At 47.0% G+C, this 17770-nt stretch overlaps 1 non-coding gene across 45 annotated transcripts in view; it reads right to left on the minus strand.

Annotated features, from left to right (window-relative positions):
• Window positions 1-1067: 1067 nt before the first annotated feature.
• The window catches only part of LOC109568581 (uncharacterized), a 252126-nt gene continuing 235423 nt past the window's right edge, over window positions 1068-17770 (minus strand). For 20 of the 45 annotated variants that reach the window (XR_011570517.1, XR_011570501.1, XR_011570519.1 and 17 more), the window contains 6 exons: window positions 16839-16902; window positions 14613-14710; window positions 14464-14524; window positions 13827-13950; window positions 12581-12732; window positions 1071-9953 (listed from right to left, as the gene is read on the minus strand). This is a non-coding gene — a transcript (uncharacterized protein). Of the gene's footprint in view, window positions 9954-12580; window positions 12733-13826; window positions 13951-14463; window positions 14525-14612; window positions 14711-16838; window positions 16903-17770 lie in introns of all 45 variants that reach the window. The other 25 variants (XR_011570509.1, XR_011570513.1, XR_011570530.1 and 22 more) reach the window with 6 other exon arrangements.

Consider the following 17770-nt stretch of genomic DNA (forward strand, 5'->3'; position numbering starts at 1 on the left):
TCGATGGAAAAAACACCTACCGAGTGTGAACCTGCCTAGTGTGAAAGCTGGCACATGTTAGGTACTCAATAAAGGCCATCCCAAATCCATCAGAGGCCAAAGGTACATACCACGTGACAGACAAGTCTCAGGGGAGATGTCATTTCTAAAAGGACTAGAGAGTCTATGGGCGCCATTTTTTTTCCAACAGCATTTGCTCACTTCTTGTCTCTGTGTCACATTTTGGTATTCATAATTCTTGCAATATTTCAAACTTCATTATTATTGTATTTGTTATGGTGACCTGTGATCAATGATCTTTGATGCTTTTATTGTAGTCGTTTGGGCATTTCATTTTTTGGCAGTGAGGTTTTTTTTAAGATTTATTTACATATGTATGTATTTATTGGCTCTGATGGGTCTTCGTTATGACAAGCGGGTTTTTTCTAGTCACGGCCAGCAGGGCTACTCTTCACTGCGGTGGCCTCTCTTGTGGGGCACGGGCTCTAGGCACACAGGCTTCAGGAGCTGCGGCCCAAGGGCTCTCGAGCACTGGCTCAGTAGTTGTGGCACATGGGCTTAGATGCTCCGCAGCATGTGGGATCATCCCAGACCAGGGATCAAACCCATTTCCCCTGCATTGGCAGGAGGATTCTTAACCACTAGACCACCAGTGAAGCCCAGTGAGATGTTTTTGAATTAAGATCTGTGCATTTTGGTGGCAAAAGACACTTTTGCACACTTGGTAGACTACAATATACTGTGAGAAAAACTTTTATAAGCCCTGGGGGGAAATGAATGAATAAATAAAAGGACTTAAAAGCATCTACCAGACAGCTCCATCTGCACACCCCAGGAGGGAAAACAGCAGAATTTGGAGAAATCCACCATTCATCATGACCCAGGAGCCAAGCCTGGGAGGTCCTGGTGGATAGTAAGTGGGGAGGGGAAGTTTGAGTGGGGAGGGCAGTGCGAGAGAACCAACAGTTTTGGAGTTTCTTTTCTATTTAAGGTTTTGCTAACCCTTTGGTAAAACTCATTTCTGATTCATGCTCTTAGCAGGAAAATATATTCAGGCTAAACAGTAAGAATGGACCCTGGTTTGGAAAGTTCTCAAGGTTCTCACATCTCTCTTGTGTCTTCTGCAACTGAGGGATGACATGGGTTGAGTGACTCGATTTGAATAATTGTACACTGAGGATTTCCAGGGGAAACACTCAAGGCAACTTTCTGACTGGGGATCTTATGACACAGATGAATTTAAATAAAGATAATTTGTATCTGTAAGTGAGGAAGACTCTCCCTGGATGCAAAGACTGGGAACAGGCAGTGAACAACAGGGATGCCCCAGAGCATAGACATTATCAGAGGGAGCATCTGAAAGAGAATGGCACAGGGTCACAAGCACCAGGGAGAGAAAAAGTAAAATGCATTGCAAGTATGTAACTAGAGCTGGGGCTGGGAGTTCAGGCAAAGTCTTCCAAAAGGTAACATTTAAGGCAAGAAGCAAAGGATGAAAGGGCTGTGGGTGAGCTTCCCAGAGCTGTTGTCACAAAGTATCACACACTGAGTGGCTTAAAACAACAGAAATATACTCTCTCACAGTTTGGGAGGTGCGAAGTCTAAAATTAAGGGCACAGCAGGCCACACTCCCTCTAAAATCTGTAGGGTAAGATCCTTCCTAGGACTTCCCTGGTGGCTCAGTGGTAAAGGATCCACCTGTAATGCAGGAGACGCAGGTTTGATCCCTGGGTCAGGAAGATCCCCTGGGGGAGGAAATGGCAACCCACTGCAGTATTCTTGCCTGGAGAATTCCATGGACAGAGGAGCCTGGCGGGCTACAGTCCACGGGGTAGCAAAGAGTCGGACACGACTTAAGGACTAAACAACAGCAAGATCCTTCCTTGCCTCTTCCAGCCTCTGGTGGTCCTGCTGGCAATCCTTGGCATTCCGTGGCTTGTAGCAGCGTCACTCCAATCTCCACCTCCCTCTGCACGTGGCCTTCTCCCCTCTGTGTCTGTGCCTTTCTTATAAGGACTCCCGGTCATTGGTTAGGGGCCACCCCAATCCCTGTCCAACCTCATCTGAACCGGATCACATCTGCAAAGACTGTTTCCAAATAAGGTTGCATTTACAGGTGCTGCAGGCTAGGACCTGAACCTGCCATGTGTGTGTGTGTGTGTGTATGGAGAGGGGAGACCCATTCTGTGGAGTACAGGGAGCAACACAGCTGCATGAGCAGCTGCCCAAACCCTGAGCTAGAGCTGGAAGGGTGGGGGGTGGCACCTCTGGGGATGTGAAGAGGTCAGCATGCCTAGGGCACAGTGATGGGAGGGAAAGCGGACGGAGCCAGATTCCATGGTCTGGGGGACAGGGAGGATCTAGAGGCGGATTCGGCACTCTCTGAGAAAGGCACGCCTTTTCCAGCTCACGCCAAAGTAGGCCTGAAAGAGGCTGATGCACGGCAGGCGGGGAGGCACAGCCACTGGTGTTTTCATAGTCGGATGCACCGCACCTGCGCCCGGCCTGCTGCTCTGGAGAAGTGTATGTGAGGCAGAAGCCTCCTGGCAGGGGTGTGTTCTCTGCTCTGGAAAACCAGAGGCTAAAATTGTCCCCTTTACTGCACAGTTGCTGCCTGAGTGCATCCTGACAGGCAGCCGGGGAAACCAGAAAGTGTCTTCCTTTGCAAAAATTATGGTCCCTTAGCTATATATAACAAATATATTTTGGTCTTTCAGATATATATAAAATGTATATCTTGATAGATATGCTATATATATAGCACAATATTGAAAGTTTCAAGCATACATTAATATATAAAACACATATATCTTATCACTTTATATATATATCATGTAGACGAAAAGGTTTATGCTTGAAATAAAAGTTTATGTTCTGTGCAGGCTGTCTTTGGTATTTATTCCAAAAGTATTTACTGAGCATCTGCCACATCATAGATGCTGTTGCAGGCAGGGGCTAAGATGAAAACTCCCTGCCCTCTTGGAGCTGACTTTCTAGTGGGATTGGGAAAACTAATGGATCACCCAAAACAATAGTAAAGTACATTAAAAGGCACCAAGGGCCACAAAGGAACATCCAGCCAGGAAAGGAAAGAATGGGCAGCCTGGAGTGTGGTTGAGTTTGGGTGTTAAATACAGTGGCCATGCTGGCCTTGCTGATGGAGATGTCACAGCAAAGATGTGGAGGAGGTGAGGGACCGGGCAGTGAGGGCCAGGAGGAGACCACGGGTGTAGAATCCCAAGGCAGAGCTCCCAGGGAGTGTGCGGGATAACCGGGCAGGAGGGCAGGGTGGGATGTGTTCATTGGAAAGAACTAAAACATGATGGGGGCAGCAGAGCTGGATCTCATGGACTTTGCAGACCATTGTAAGGCTGCTCTGAACCTGTGGGGGTTGGGGGTTGAAGCAGAGAGGTTTGATGCTCTGGCTTCCATTTCAAAGAGTCACCCAGGCTGTTTTGAGGAGAGATTGTAGAGGGGCAAGGGCAGAGGCAGGAAGGACGTAAAGAGCAGTCATAATAATGCAGGCAAGAAATACAATGCGGGCCCCAAGGCAGGGGCGGTGGGGAGTGGGAGGAGGCAGTAGTCCGGGTATACCTTACTGACCACCTGGATGCGATGGGCGAGCGAGAGGAATCCAAGGTTGACCGACACCAAGGCTGCACATGGCCTGAGCAGCTGAAAGATGGCATTGCCATTATTGACGATGGAGAGGACCACACATGAGGAGCTGGGAGGAAGATAGGAAGTTTGCGATGATGGTTAGACACCCGGGTTGGGCAGGCAGCTGAAGGCCCCCAGGCTGGAGGGGGACGGAGCATTTGGAAGATGACTGAGTAGGGAGGACAAGATATCCCTGAGACCAACGGAGCTCTCCAAGGACTTGTGCATAGATACTGGTTGGCCAAAAATTTGTTTGGATTTTTCCATAGGACGTTATGGAATAGAAAGTAGAATATATTTTAGAAAACAGAGATAAAGTAGAAAAAAAGGCAACTAAGAATCAAGGCCTCAAGGCAACAGTTGTGATTCTCTAAGATGTAGGTTCGGGAAAAGAAGGAAAAATAAGCAAAGGGACCTGAGTGGAGCAGCTGGGGGAGGAGGCAATTCAGGAAGTCAAATTGGGGAGCTGTTTCAAGGAGGGTTTACTAACTGCATCGAAGACAGTTGATGATCGAGTCAAAACAAGGCTGGGCACAAACACTGGAGAGTACACTTAGATTCTGGAAATGGGGACAAGAGGTCTCCTGACGCACGGATTTTCTGTTCTTACTTCTTGCTCCAGACACAATAATAACGAGGTTATCTTAAGTCTGCGTGCAATCTTAGTTTCTGTCAATCCTTCCCACCCGAAGTCCATACACTCCCAGTGTTATAACACTCCTGGTGTTACAGGCTGCGCTGCTCCTTCGGGTTCACGTGCTAAGTCCTCACTTTCAGTATCTCTGAATATGACTTTATTTGGAAGTTGTATGTGCTCAGTCCCTAAGCCATATCCAACTCTTTGCGACCTCATGGACTGCAGCCTGCCAGGCTCCTCTGTCCATGGGATTTCCCAGGCAAGAATATTGAAAAATTGGAATATTGAATATTTCCTTCTCCAGGGGATCTTCCAGACCCAGGGATCGAACCCAAGTCTCCTGCATTGGCAGGCAGGTTCTTTACCACCGAGTCACCAGGGAAGCCCCTTTCTTTGGAAACAAGATATTTAAAGAGGTGAGTAAGTCAAAATGAAGCCACTTAGGGTGAGACCATAATCCATAAGAGAGACACTGGAGATTCACACAGAGCAAAGGCCATGTGAGGACACAAGAGTGTCTGCCTGCCAGCCAAGGAGAGAGGCCTCAGAAGAAACCAAGTCCTCTGACACCTGTCTTGGACTTCTAGGCTCCAGAACTGTGAGAAAATAAATTTCTTTTTAAGCCTCTTAATCTGGAGCCTTTTTTTTACGGCATCCTTAGCAAACTAATCCAACTAAAAAATAAGAAATTATTTTTTATCTTTGCATCTCTTACACCTAACACAAATCATGGCTCCCATGATCATAAAACAAATGATTATTGAATAATAAGGCAAGAGGGCTTTTGATTCCCAACATACAGCTATGTGATTGGCTGTATTCCTTAAAACAAGGTTTGACTATGAAACAAGATGGAATGTATTTTCTGTTCATATACATGAAGTCAAGAGGGAGGGAGTTCAGGACTAAGAAAGGACTTCCTAGTTTTGGAGATTCTTTAATACTGTTATATTACATTCTTCCTCATGGTTCAATATAGCTGCTTAAGTGCCAACAATCACTTCTACATTCTAACTAGCTGGAAAAAAAGAAGGGGTGCTCCCTCCTTCCTTCTCATTAGGAAATCTTCAAAATACACCTTCAGGATACTTGTGTTTCTATCCTGTTGATGAGAAACTAGTTATGTGACCACACTTAGCAGCAAGGGAGGCTGGGAAGTTTAGCTTTTATCCTGGGCAACCAAGTGCACAGCTAAAAGATGAGATTCTATTATTCATATGAAAGGAAAGTGTAACCCTTCTGGGTACTCTTCCATGAGTTCTCCTAGTAGAATTCTGCAACTGTGCCAGTGGTCTCTGGCACAGCAGCCCAGCCAACCTTTCCAGGGGCCTCTCTGCATAGCATCCTAGGGAACAGTCTGGAAACCACTAGTCTAGATCAACAGAGTGAGAATTTCCTCTGCAAAGGGGATGTAACACCTCCAGAGGTCCCCACTGGGATCCAGTGGCAGGAAAGAGGAAATGGCAGAATAAAAATGGTGTGATCAAGACTTAGAGAATGAACTTACGGTTGTCAGGGAGACAGAAGGATGGGGGATGGAACAGTTAGGGACTTTGGGAAGGTCATGTACACGCTGCTATATTTAAAATGGATAACCAACAAAGGCCTATTGTATAGCACATGGAACTCTGCTCAATGTTATGTGCCAGCCTGCATGGGAAGGGGTTCGTGGAAAAATGGATACATGTATAAGTATGACTGAATTCCTTTGCTGTTCACCTGAAACTATCATAACATTGTTAATCGTCCATATCCCAATACAAAATAAAAAGTTAGAAGAATGGTCAGTGCAGACTCCCTGAGGGGCTATTTGGGGCAGGAGGAACAAAAGAGTGTGTGGTGGGGGGTAAGGGGACATGGATAACCAGCCTCTCCTGTCCCAGAGATGAGATGTGATGGGACCTGTCCTGGGGTCGATGAGCCACGTCACCAGCCTGGATGCAGAAGCAGGACGAGATGATGAGAGAGGCGGAGGGAAGCCCCTCCAGTTCTGGACATCTCCCCTGGGAGATCTGCCTGCCTCCTTAAGCGCGTCTAGGTGCCAACCATCAGAAGGCTGCGCTGCTGGATCTCTGCAGGCCCAATGAGGGGTCGGCTGGAGCATCAGCCGTGGAGGGCCTGGAAGTCATGCCTCCTCGAGCTTGAACAGGAGGCTGTCGGGGCCACCGTGGAATCACTATGAAAGCACTCCTGGGGCAGCTGACAACCCCTCGCAAAAACGACAGAGCACACTCTTGACAGATGAGGTTAAACACAGCATCCTACTAGGAGATCCCAGGGTGGGAACAGGCTGGAAGGAAGACGCAAGGAGCTCTGACCTTGGGGGGCTGCCTTGTTTCATGTTCTGGCTGCCACTTGCCAGCGAGGTGACCTTGGGCAGGCCACCTCCCTTTGTTGAGGCTCAGTCTCTAAAGCTAAAAGTGAACAACACCGGATCAAATCATGTCTGGGCTTCCAGTCCACTCTGGAACTTTAACTTCGGCTCTGTGTGATTCTGCATTACAACCATGGCAATTGTTGTTCAGTTGCTAAATTGTGTCCAACTCTTTGCGACCCCATTGACTGCAGCACGCCAGGCTCCTCTGTCCTCCACAGAAGGTGGGAACAAGAGGGACACATGTGTGAGTTCTTCCTGGAATCCCCAGCCCTCCATATTATTTTTCTCTGCCCCATTTTCCAGGGTCCTTGGCTTGTAGCTCCTTCAATGCTCAAAAATAAGTTTGTCTTCTTGTATTTCCCAAGTCCCAGAGGCTTCATTTGTTCCTTCCCCGATCAAAGATCAATTTCCACACAGCAGCTAGAGTGACCTTAACATGCAAATTACCCACAGAAAATCCCTTGCTGATGGCCCACTGCTCTTAGTGTAAAGCCAGTCTCCATACTGGGACCTACAAGCCCAGCGTCGCTTGGCTCCTGCTCACCCCCCAGCCTCCCCATGGGCATCTTGCTCCCTCCTTGTTACCTGAGGCCACACAGTCTTCTTCAGTTTCTCAACAGTGCCCAAGTGTTTCCCATCTCAGGACCTTTGTCTGAACGTCTTCCCCATTCCCTATAGCTGGTCCTTCAGGTCTTGGCTTCATGCTCACCTTTACAGAGAGGGCTTCACTGGGCCCCCACCTCATCTCAAGTATGTCCCCTTTTTCAGCTTTCTCAGCCTGGTGTTTACTCCTGGTGTATTTCAACTGCTTTAGTGATCTATTTCCTTTTCCTTTATTGATTTAATTTGGGTCAGCACACTCCAGGGGAGCAGGGATCTGGTCTATAAATATGTATAATACTATATCTTAAGGGCTAAGTGCTGGAGGCAGTCACAAGATATTAAAATAAATGTGTGTTTGCATAAATATCTAAAACATTTAACAGTGCACATGTTAAAGAAAGGACAGAGAGAGGAAGAGAGGATGGGAACGAAGGGGAAAGAGAGGAAGGAAGGAAGCAAAATCTGAAGATTTTGCAGAACTGAAATGCAGGTCTGTCTACCTCAAATCCCATTTATTTCCCATGCCCTGCTTTGCCATCAGTCAATGAACAAACCATCCTGAGGCTGGCACCAAGCTGGGGAATATGGATAATTAAGAAGCTTACAATGTAATTGAGGAAGCAAAACTAGCACACATATAACAGAGCAGTGGATGCAAAAAACATGAAGAAGCCATTAGCAAAGTTTTTTGTAGAAGCATATTAATTATAGAGAATGATACTTATGACACATTTTCAACTAAAAGCAAATTAGAAAGCAGCAGTTTTCTTTGTGTGTATATATATACACATATAGACAAAAAAATGCACTGGGTGATTATACATTGAAATGTCAGCTGATTATATTCAAATGAGGTGATTACTCGTATTAATTTGGTTATTGCTGTTGATTTAAATTTTACGTAGTGATTATCTTTTTTTTTTTTTTGGAACAAGAAAAATGTAGTCAGAGTTACTTTTTTATAAAACAAGTTACTTTTAAACACACATGTAAGTCAATAGGAAGCTGCAAAGGTCCACCGTGATCCCCATAGGAAGGGTAGGCCAATGGTCAGGTGTGGCTTCTAGAAGGAGGGGGAGGAATGAACTGAAGTGGTTCAGGCAGGAAGGGAGGACATTTCCTGCTGTCATTTGCTCACAGTGACCCTGGGCAGTGGCGCCTGACCCCTCCCCAGTGCCCTGCCTCTTCAGGCCTTAAAGCAGAAGTGCGGCATGTTGGCTGGGCCCTTGAGAGGCCTCTCTATTCCAACCTTGACCTAGAGCCCTCCTACACACCCTCAAATCCAGTGTCTTGGTAACAACCTTTCCTGGAAAAGCTCATGATTTTGTATCACCCGGGAAGCAGGAGCGAGCGAACCGGGTGGCGCCCTTCACAATGACGTGGAGAGAGGGAGCTGACTGACGTGGCCTTGGTGGGTGACCAGCTTCCCTCCGATCAGCAGGCTGACCCTGGGCAAGTCACTTAATCTCAGAGCTTCTGGTACCTCATCTGTAAAATGGAACAATGGCTCTCTCACGGGACTCTTACAGGGACAAAGTGGGATATGTTTTGTGAAATGAATGAGAAAAGGGTAGAAACAGTTGCTTTCTAGGCAATAACTGTCCACGCGTGCTAGCAAGTAATTATCCTATGGAAATTCACCAGGAGGTGCAGCAGCACACTCCTGTCGGATAACCAAGAAGGAAGGTACATCAGAGTCCCTGCCCATTCTGACCTCTGACCTCTGGAGATCGAGAGGTGTGGGCAGATGGCCATAGGGGGAATACCCATAAGGATGCGCCCAAGAAGAAATTAGGTGCTGCCAGCTTGCTGGTCTGAAAGGAAACCTCTCCAGAGAAGGGGTTGGTGGATGAAGAGGAGCCTTGCAGAAAACATTTTCATACTGAGCACCTACTGTGCACCAGGAACCGGATCCTCTCTAACATAAGACCCTACCAGGGGCTGGCTTCCCAGGTGGTGCTAGTGGAGAAGAATCTGCCTGCCAATGCCGGAGACATAAGAGATACAGGTTCAATCCTTAGGTCAGGAAGATCCTCTGGAGGAGGGTATGGCAACCCACTCCAGTATTCTTGCCTGGAGAATCCCATGGACAGAGGAGTCTGGCAGGCTACAGTCCAAGGGTTGCAAAGAGTTGGACACGACTGAAGTGACTTAGTATGCACCAGGTAATCATTACCACTATTTGAAAAAAAGAGGAAAGCCAGGTGCAGAGTGTGCAGATCACACAGCCAGAAAATGGGCTTTCTGCTCTCACTCTGCTCACAGTGATCAGTCCCCAACTGGAGTGGAGGGGCCACCACCAGAAGGGCAGGTTTTGTCGAAACACTGATGGTGCAGTAAAGAGGGGATGGGGTGATTTGAGAAGCTCTCTGTTTCCCTCAGCAGCTGTTTTTCCATTCTCACCTGTGCCCTGCATCGACCCTGTTGATTGCAGAGGCACCATCCCACCATCAGCTTTGAAAGTGCACAGTTCCCCCGGTTTTCGAAGCTTCCTGCGTTCTTCTTCGTGAGGTTCTAAGCCCTGGGGCTTCTCTCTCTCTCCCCAGGATGGGAGGGTCTCAGCCACAGCTCTGGGGCTACAGAGGGGTCAAGGCTCAGGACCAGGAGTCAGTCACACCTCGCCATCTTCACCCTTGTCCTTTCTTTGGGGTTAGGAGTGTCTGTTGTCCTGACCTTCTGGAGGAAAAAGGAAGAAAAAGATCTGCTGAGTATGAAATGGTAGCAAAACAAGGGCACAGCCTGCATCGCTCAGCTGGCACAATGGGCAGGAATCCTTTCAAGTAAAGACTGCAGAGTGCTCAGTAAATGCCACGCAATCTAGAAAGATCCCCATCACCACATCACAAAATCAAGGTCCTGAGAGGTTTCTAACTATGGGTCTTGATTCTCAAGAGGAAAGACAGCATATAACACAGGTCTTTGACGATCTCTCTCTCTCCCAAACCTGCAAATACACGACTTACTGTGTTATAAAAATAGCTAGCTAGTTACAATGTTTCGGGCAACTGATACACTAGCTGATTTAATATCCACAGCCACCCAACTTGGTAAGTATCACTGTTGCCACTTTACAAATCGGAATATTGAGGCTAAGGGAGGCTAACTACAGTGCCCTAGGTCATTCCAGTTGTAACAATGGGAGAGTGAATCAGAAACCTAGGCACTTTGTGCCCTGGACAGAGTGGATCCCTCCTGCTCCCTGCCAACATCCTATCCATGGGTACCATGTAGTCAGCTGTATCTAGTGGGTCATCCCTTTTTACCTTGACTCCTCCTGTGTGGTTCCCTAAGCATGGACTTGGTGTGGGACACAAGACCAATCCCTAATGAATCTGCCAGCAACTCACAAGTGGCTTGAGTTTCTTTTTACACAGAAATGAAAGTAACAGCATCTTAAATAGGAGAGCAGGAAGGCACAGAAAAGTCAGCTCTGCCCAGGCCAGAATAATGTGGTAGAAATAGGGCGTCAAAGGAAAAATTAAGTGTCTTAGAGAGGGCATTGAGAATACATGCTAACTGCTTGTTTTCAGCTGGTAACTGCCCACACACCTGCAATCAGGGGAAAATGAAATCTGTGGTCACCTACAGACAGGGTGCCCTTGACATTCAGAGCAGGAGCCACAAAGATTTGCTATTAAGAGTCTGATAGCATTGGAGAAGGAAATGGCAACCCACTCCAGTATTCTTGCCTGGAGAATCCAAGGGACGGTGGAGCCTAGTGAGCTGCTGCCTATGGGTTTGCACAGTGTCAGACATGACTGAAATGACTTAGCAGCAGCACAGCAGCAGTATATATTTGAGGCTTTGCAGGTCATACGTTTCTCTCACAACTACTCAACTCCATCCCTGTGGCAGAAAAGCAGCCCCAGACAATATATAAAAGAATGGGCAAAGCTGTGTTCCGATAAAACTTTATTAACAAAATCAAGCAATGGGCCGTTCTTGGTGTGTGGGCCATAGTTTGCTGATTCCTGGCTTAGAACAGACACAACGGTAAGACTATTTAATGAGAATTGGTAGTATGGTAGGCAGTCCACATATTTTAAAGGTGCACTTTAAAGATATTGTGGGGGTTCAGTGCCAGACCACTGCAAAATGGCAAATATCACAATAAAGTGAGTCACGTGAAGTCTTTGTTTTTCCAGTGCACACAAAAGTTGCATTTGCCCTATGCTGTAGTGTATTAATTGTTCAATAGCTGTATGTTTAAAAAACAAAGCACAGGACTTCCCTGGGAGCAAAATGGATAAGAATCCACCTGCTAATGCAGGGGACCACGTTCGATTCCTGGTCCAGGAAGACTCCACCTGCCTCGGAACAACTGAGTCAGTGAACTGCCACTGCTGAAGCCTGTGCACCTGGAGCCTGTGAGAAGCCACCGTGGTGAGAAGCCCGCGCACCTCAACCAAGAGGAGCCCTGCTCTCTGTAACTAGAGAAAGCTCACACAGTAATGCAGATCCAGTACAGCCAAAAATAGAGAAATAAAATTATATTTAAAAATGTAGGTGACTTGATTGAAACACGCTTTACTGCTATGGATGATGAGAGTTGTACAAAAATGTGACTGTACTTAGTACTCTGAACTGCACATTTAAATATGGCTAAAATAGCAGGTTTTATATTATGTGACTTTTATCACAATTAAAAAAAAAATTAAAACTGTAGTGCTAAAAAATTGCCAAACCTGAAAATGCAAAGTTGCCACAAATCTTCAATTTGTAAAAAAACGCAGTATCTGCAAACCATAATAAAACCAGGCATGCCTGTATCGCCTTCCACTAATAGGCATTTGTTGTGTGCTTACCACAGGCCAGGCACTGTTCTAGACACAGGACTTCAGTGCGGTAAAAGACAAAACCCAGCTCCCCAAGCTTACCTGACAGGGAACCCTGTCTCCACCCCTCCCCAGGAGAAACCATCACCCTCCACTTTTCAGACACAGAAAAGAGGTTCAGAGAGGAAACATCCCAGAGCCCGTGAGGAGCAGAGCTAGGATGCCAAGCTAGACCCCATATCTCAGTTCTTGGTACCTCTTCATTACATTCCTCATGTTAGAATCAAGGCCCTCGATTCACCCTCCATGCCAGCCCAGGGTCTCACTCTTCCAAGCTGTCACCCTGCGCTGAGTTAAACTGCAGTTGCAGGAAACTTGAGTGCAGAGTAAGCCTCCCTTTCAAAACCTAAGGCACGAAAGGATGCAGGGGAAACCACCGCCCTCTAAGAAATCCAGAGCCGCAGCCTCATCTATGTCTGGGATGCAGACATTCCCACCCCACCAGCCTCTCCCACGGGTCCCACAGACCTTGGCCTCGGGGAGGGCCCGGAGCAGGAGGAGGCGGTAAGAAACACAGCCCTGCTGTCTGAAGGCCTCTGTGCCGGGCCCTGTGCCCCAGTGGGCCGGCCATCCTCTTCTTCTGGTTTTGTGTGGCTTAGATCTCCAAATAAAAGAGCTCTCTGTGGAAGGGAATTAAGACAGGAAGGGAAAGAGAGTGGAAGAATGGACTTTTCTTGAGCTTCCACTTGATGCTCATTCTTTAAGAGACATTCCATCCCCAGACAAGGGGCTGGGTACACACTGCTGCTCTCATTTCATAGCCCAGGGATCGGTAGACTTTCTTTAGAAAGGGCCAGGTAGTAAGTATTTTTGGTTTTGTGAGCTGCGCAGCCTCTCTCACAGCTACTCAACTGTGCCATTATCGTGTGAAAGCTCTTCACACATTGTCTGGTACTGTGTGGACAGTACATACATGAAGAAACATGAAGAATCAATAAAACTTTATTTATAGACACCAAAGTCTGAATTTCCTCCAATTTCCACGTGTTATGAAATAGTTTTCTTTTGATTTTTTTAATTCAAAAGATGTAGAGATGTTTACATTTCCATTTAACCTAATTTCCTTTTAAAATGTACATTCAGAGACATAACATTTTAAAGGCAAAAATCGTTTAAAATGCAGAGCCCATTCTTAGTTTGTGGGCTTCATACAAAAGTGTAATGGGTTGGATGTTGTCCAGAGGTCATAGTTCGCTGACCTCCATCCTAGATGATGTCACTGCTCTGCAGGAATGTTTGGCTCATGCCTTAATCACAGGGGTATAAGCGTCTAACCCAGAACCTAAGCCTGCAAGTTGTTGTTTTTGTTCAGTCTCTAAATTGTTCTGACTCTTTTGTGACCCCATGGACTGTAGCCTGCCAGGCTGCTCTGTCCATGTGATTTCCCAAGAAGAAGACTGGAGTGGGTTGCCATTTCCTTCTCCAGGGCATCTTCCTGACCCAGGGATGGAACCCAAGTCTCCTGCCTGGCAGATGATTCTTTACCACTGAGTCACCAGGTAAGCCCTAAGTTTGCAGGTTACTGGTGCAGAATTCCTAGGGTTTTAGCAAAAGCTTATCTTTCTTTGACAATCAGAGGTAAAACAGTAAAGGCTTTCACTCGTTCATTCATTCATTGATCCTTTAAAATGTGCAGATCCAAGAGGTGGAAAGTATTCATGTCAAGAGCCCCTTTGAAGCCTTAAAACAATCCTTAAGACAGTTGGTTATTTACCATGTTTATCTCCATTTTCCAGATGAGAGCACAGAGGTATAGAGAGAAGCCGTGTTCTTTCCATTTTCTCAGCTGCTTAGTCATTGTGGGGGTGAGATGTTTTCCTTAAGGTGCTAAAGCATAACTGAAATACGCAAAATCAGAAGAACAAAAAAGAGAGAGATTTGAAAGTTTAAAAATACATATACTGTTCCAGCTGGAGCCAATGGGAAAAGCTCAGTGGAGGACGGATTTGGACTGAGCGGCATTTCAACCATCAGAGATGAAGTGTCCTGGGCAACAAGGAGCAGAAAAAACAAGGTCCCAGAGAGGGTATGGAAGTTTGTATGGAGAGCAAGGGATAGGCTGTGCAAAAGTTACAAAAGACCCTGGGGAGGTGGGCCGTGCTAGCCAGAGGAAAACCTGAGACTCCTGCCTGGGGGAGCGGATGAGCTTCAGGGAGCTGGAAATTCTTGGGGGCCAAGTGCCTTAGTTTAAGAGTATGACTGGTTTCAGAAGGTGCTAGAAGGGGGTGTTGAAAGGGGGTAGGGGAGAAAATTCCACACAGGAGAGGGGCTGACCACCAGCTGGACATTCTCAGCCAGAGAGTTTGCAGCCCCCATGGTGCTGGGAGGGTTTGCTGAGCCCAAATTCCTACCTTAACAGGTGAAGGGGTGAAAATGGAGGTAGATGGTTCTTCCAGGTTTAAGCTCAGGCACCTGGTGCACAGAGAGGAACAGAGCTCTGTCCAATTCTTGACCCTGGGAAGGCCCAGCTTCTTCACCCCTTTTATATCCTGATACTCACACCAGGGTGGCCATGAGCAGTCCTGCTTGAGGTTGTGAAACTGAGACCCTGAGGTCACAAAGTCTTGATTGAAGATACATCCCAAGTTTTCTCTATGACTGTGAATAATGGTCACATTTGGAGATCAAACCACAAGGAAATCAGCCCTGAATATTCACCAGAAAGACTGATGCTGAAGCTCCAATACTTTGGCCACCTGATACAAAGAGCCGACTAATTGGAAAAGACCCTGATGCTGGGAAAGATTGAAGGCAACAGGAGAAGGGGGCTACAGAGGATGAGATGGCCGGATGGCATCACCGACTCAATATATATGAGTTTGAGCAAACTCCGGAGATAGTTAAGGACAGGGAAGCCTGGTGGGCTGCCATTCATGGGGTCACAAAGAATCACACAAGAGTGACCGAACAACGAATAACAAATAATGGTTAGCATTGAGTGCTGGCAATATGTTTTCACAGGCTATCCTATTTAACTATTTAATCTTTATAACCTGATGAGAAGTTATTATATATATATATATATATATATATATATGTGTGTGTAATATTACACAATATGCCACAAAAAAATCTCAAGTATAAGCAGTCGCTCTGTGCCGTGCTGAGTCCACAGCTAGGATTAGACCCAGGCTGTTGGATGCTACAACCTTTGTTCTTCAAAACCTTTTCACATCTTTATGATACTCCTCTAGTGTATGAGACACACCCCAGGGGACATTCAGTAGAAGAGAAAAAGAGATGAAGGAAGAATCTGAGTCTGGGGGACACTGGAGTCCCTGTTATCTCCCTGGATGGGAAGAAGGCCACATGCGTGCGTGCAGGGGAGGAGCGGGTGAACGAGCCTGCTGGGTGACGTGGGGGTTGGAAGGCGATTCTGAGCAAAGGTCAAGCTTTCCAGAGTGAGCGAGCAGGCTCTGAAAGGTAGTGGCTCTATCCAAGCGGCACTGGCTTAGCAGGCTGCCAAGGCTAGTGCTGAACTTGGCCTGGCACGTAGAGTTGTATAATCATCTCAGCCCTGCCGGGTCACTCCAGAACACCAGGGCAACCTTCGTACCAAAAAAACAAGTTCACGAACGCCTGCCAGTTAGGACAGTCAGAGGAGTAAACAGAGGACGAGTCACACACCAGGGGCCCGCTAACAGCTTCCCTGTCCTGCTGGGCTGGTAATAATCACATGCCAGCATTTATGGAACATGTGCATGACAGACTTGGGAGGTCTCAGAAGCTGTACATGCACTATCTCTTAGATCATCAAGAGAAGTCCTTGGGACTTCCCTGGCAGTCTAGTGGTTAGGACTCTGCACTTCTACAGCAGGGGGGCAGGGGTTCAACCTTTGGTCAGGGAATTAAAACCCCATATGCAGCTCAGCATGGCAAAAAAAAAAAAAAAAAAAGTATAAAAAGAAAAGTCCATAAAGAAAGTACTAAAATCATCCCATTTTACAGATGAGGGTCAAGAGTTTGCCATGGATCCTTGAGCTATTCCACAGTGGAGCTGGAATTTGACCCCAGGCAACCTGATCCCAGGAGGTACACCCATGGCCTCTGTGCTAAAGAGGGGCAGCTGGGCACGGGGTCATGGAAACAAAGATCTCAGATTCTGGGACTGTGTGGAATCTGATCTTAGCTCTACCGCTTCTCGCTGGAGCTGGTTGACCTTGGATTAAGTATGTTCAGTGTCTGTTAATTAATGCAGATTCCTGGGTTCTAGAGTAGTGGTGGGAATGAGGGATATAAGCAAAATGGCTGCCAATAGTTCCTTCCTAACTGGCATCTGGTTCTCATGAGGCACACAGCCTCTGCCACCTACCCGACTACAGCATGGGTCTTCTCTGAACCTCAGGCTTCTCTTCAGCTCCCATCAGGAGTCACCGCCCCCCCCCCCCCTCCAAAATGAAATAAAATAAATAATAAAGAGTCACTCCACTCTCCTGGGCTACACTCTCTTTTTAGTGCACACCCACCTAGAGTTGCATCAGGTGACAACAAAGTCTACCCCAAAAACATATTCTCTGATCACCCAGCCCCAGGCCTTCCTCCATCCCAGCACAGTCAGCCTTCAACCTCACCCATTCATTCTCTTGCCAGTTCATTACCCTCCCTCCATTCAGGGAACAACCAAGGAAATGTAATAGGTAGAAAACTCAGCTGAGGCAATCTGGCTTATTTCTAGAAGTTAAGACACTCAGTCTGGAGTGCAAAGAAATAGAAACATTGAACTCACCAAAGGCAGGTGAAGACAGTCTTCTGTAAGGCCTCCCTGATAGCTCAGTCAGCAAAGAATCCACCTGCAATGCAAGAAACCCTGGTTCGATTCCTGGGTCGGGAAGATCCACTAGAGAAGGGATAGGCTACCCACTCCAGTATTCTTGGACTTCCCTGGTGGCTCTGCCTGGAATGCAGGAGACCTGGGTTCGATCCCTGAGTTGGGAAGATCCCCTGGAGAAGGGAACAGCTACCCACTCCAGTATTCCCCAAACCTATTTGAAAGCAAAACCTCCCATCCTGCCTGCCTCAGAGGTAATCAGTTCCATAAACATAGAGTTACCAACCTGGGGAGGCACTATGTTTCTTGTCAACCAAGAATCCTGCCACCCTTTCCTAAAAGCTGGGCCCCCTCTCCCGGGGAGGGACACGGAGGTCCACGCATAGAACTGTGTTTCAACGTAATTGCTTTCCTTTGTAATCCTGAGTGTTCTATAATATGCATTTTAATATGCATTTTGAAAGCATTATTCTGAAAAGTCAAAAGGGTCCTGCTGCTGCCGCTGCTAAGTCACTTCAGTCGTGTCCGACTCTGTGGGACCCCATAGATGGCAGCCCACCAGGCTCCCCCGTCCCTGGGATTCTCCAGGCAAGAACACTGGAGTGGGTTGCCATTTCCTTCTCCAACGCGTGCAAGTGAAAAGTGAAAGTGAAGTCACTCAGTCATGTCTGACTCTTATCGACCCCATGGACTGCAGCCTACCAGGCTCTTCTGTCCATGGGATTTTCCAGGCAAGAGTACTGGAGTGGGATGCCATTGCCTTCTCCCAAAAGGGTCCAAGGCACCAAAAAAAAAAAAGAAAAGAAAAAATTCCAAAACTCTCTGAACCTGGAAGGACCAGTCCTTAGGAATGCATGAGTCCCTTGTGCTTCAAGACATAATTCCCTGAA

The sequence above is a fragment of the Bos indicus genome, chromosome 14, assembly GCF_029378745.1.
Source record: "Bos indicus isolate NIAB-ARS_2022 breed Sahiwal x Tharparkar chromosome 14, NIAB-ARS_B.indTharparkar_mat_pri_1.0, whole genome shotgun sequence".
Lineage (NCBI taxonomy): Eukaryota > Metazoa > Chordata > Mammalia > Artiodactyla > Bovidae > Bos > Bos indicus.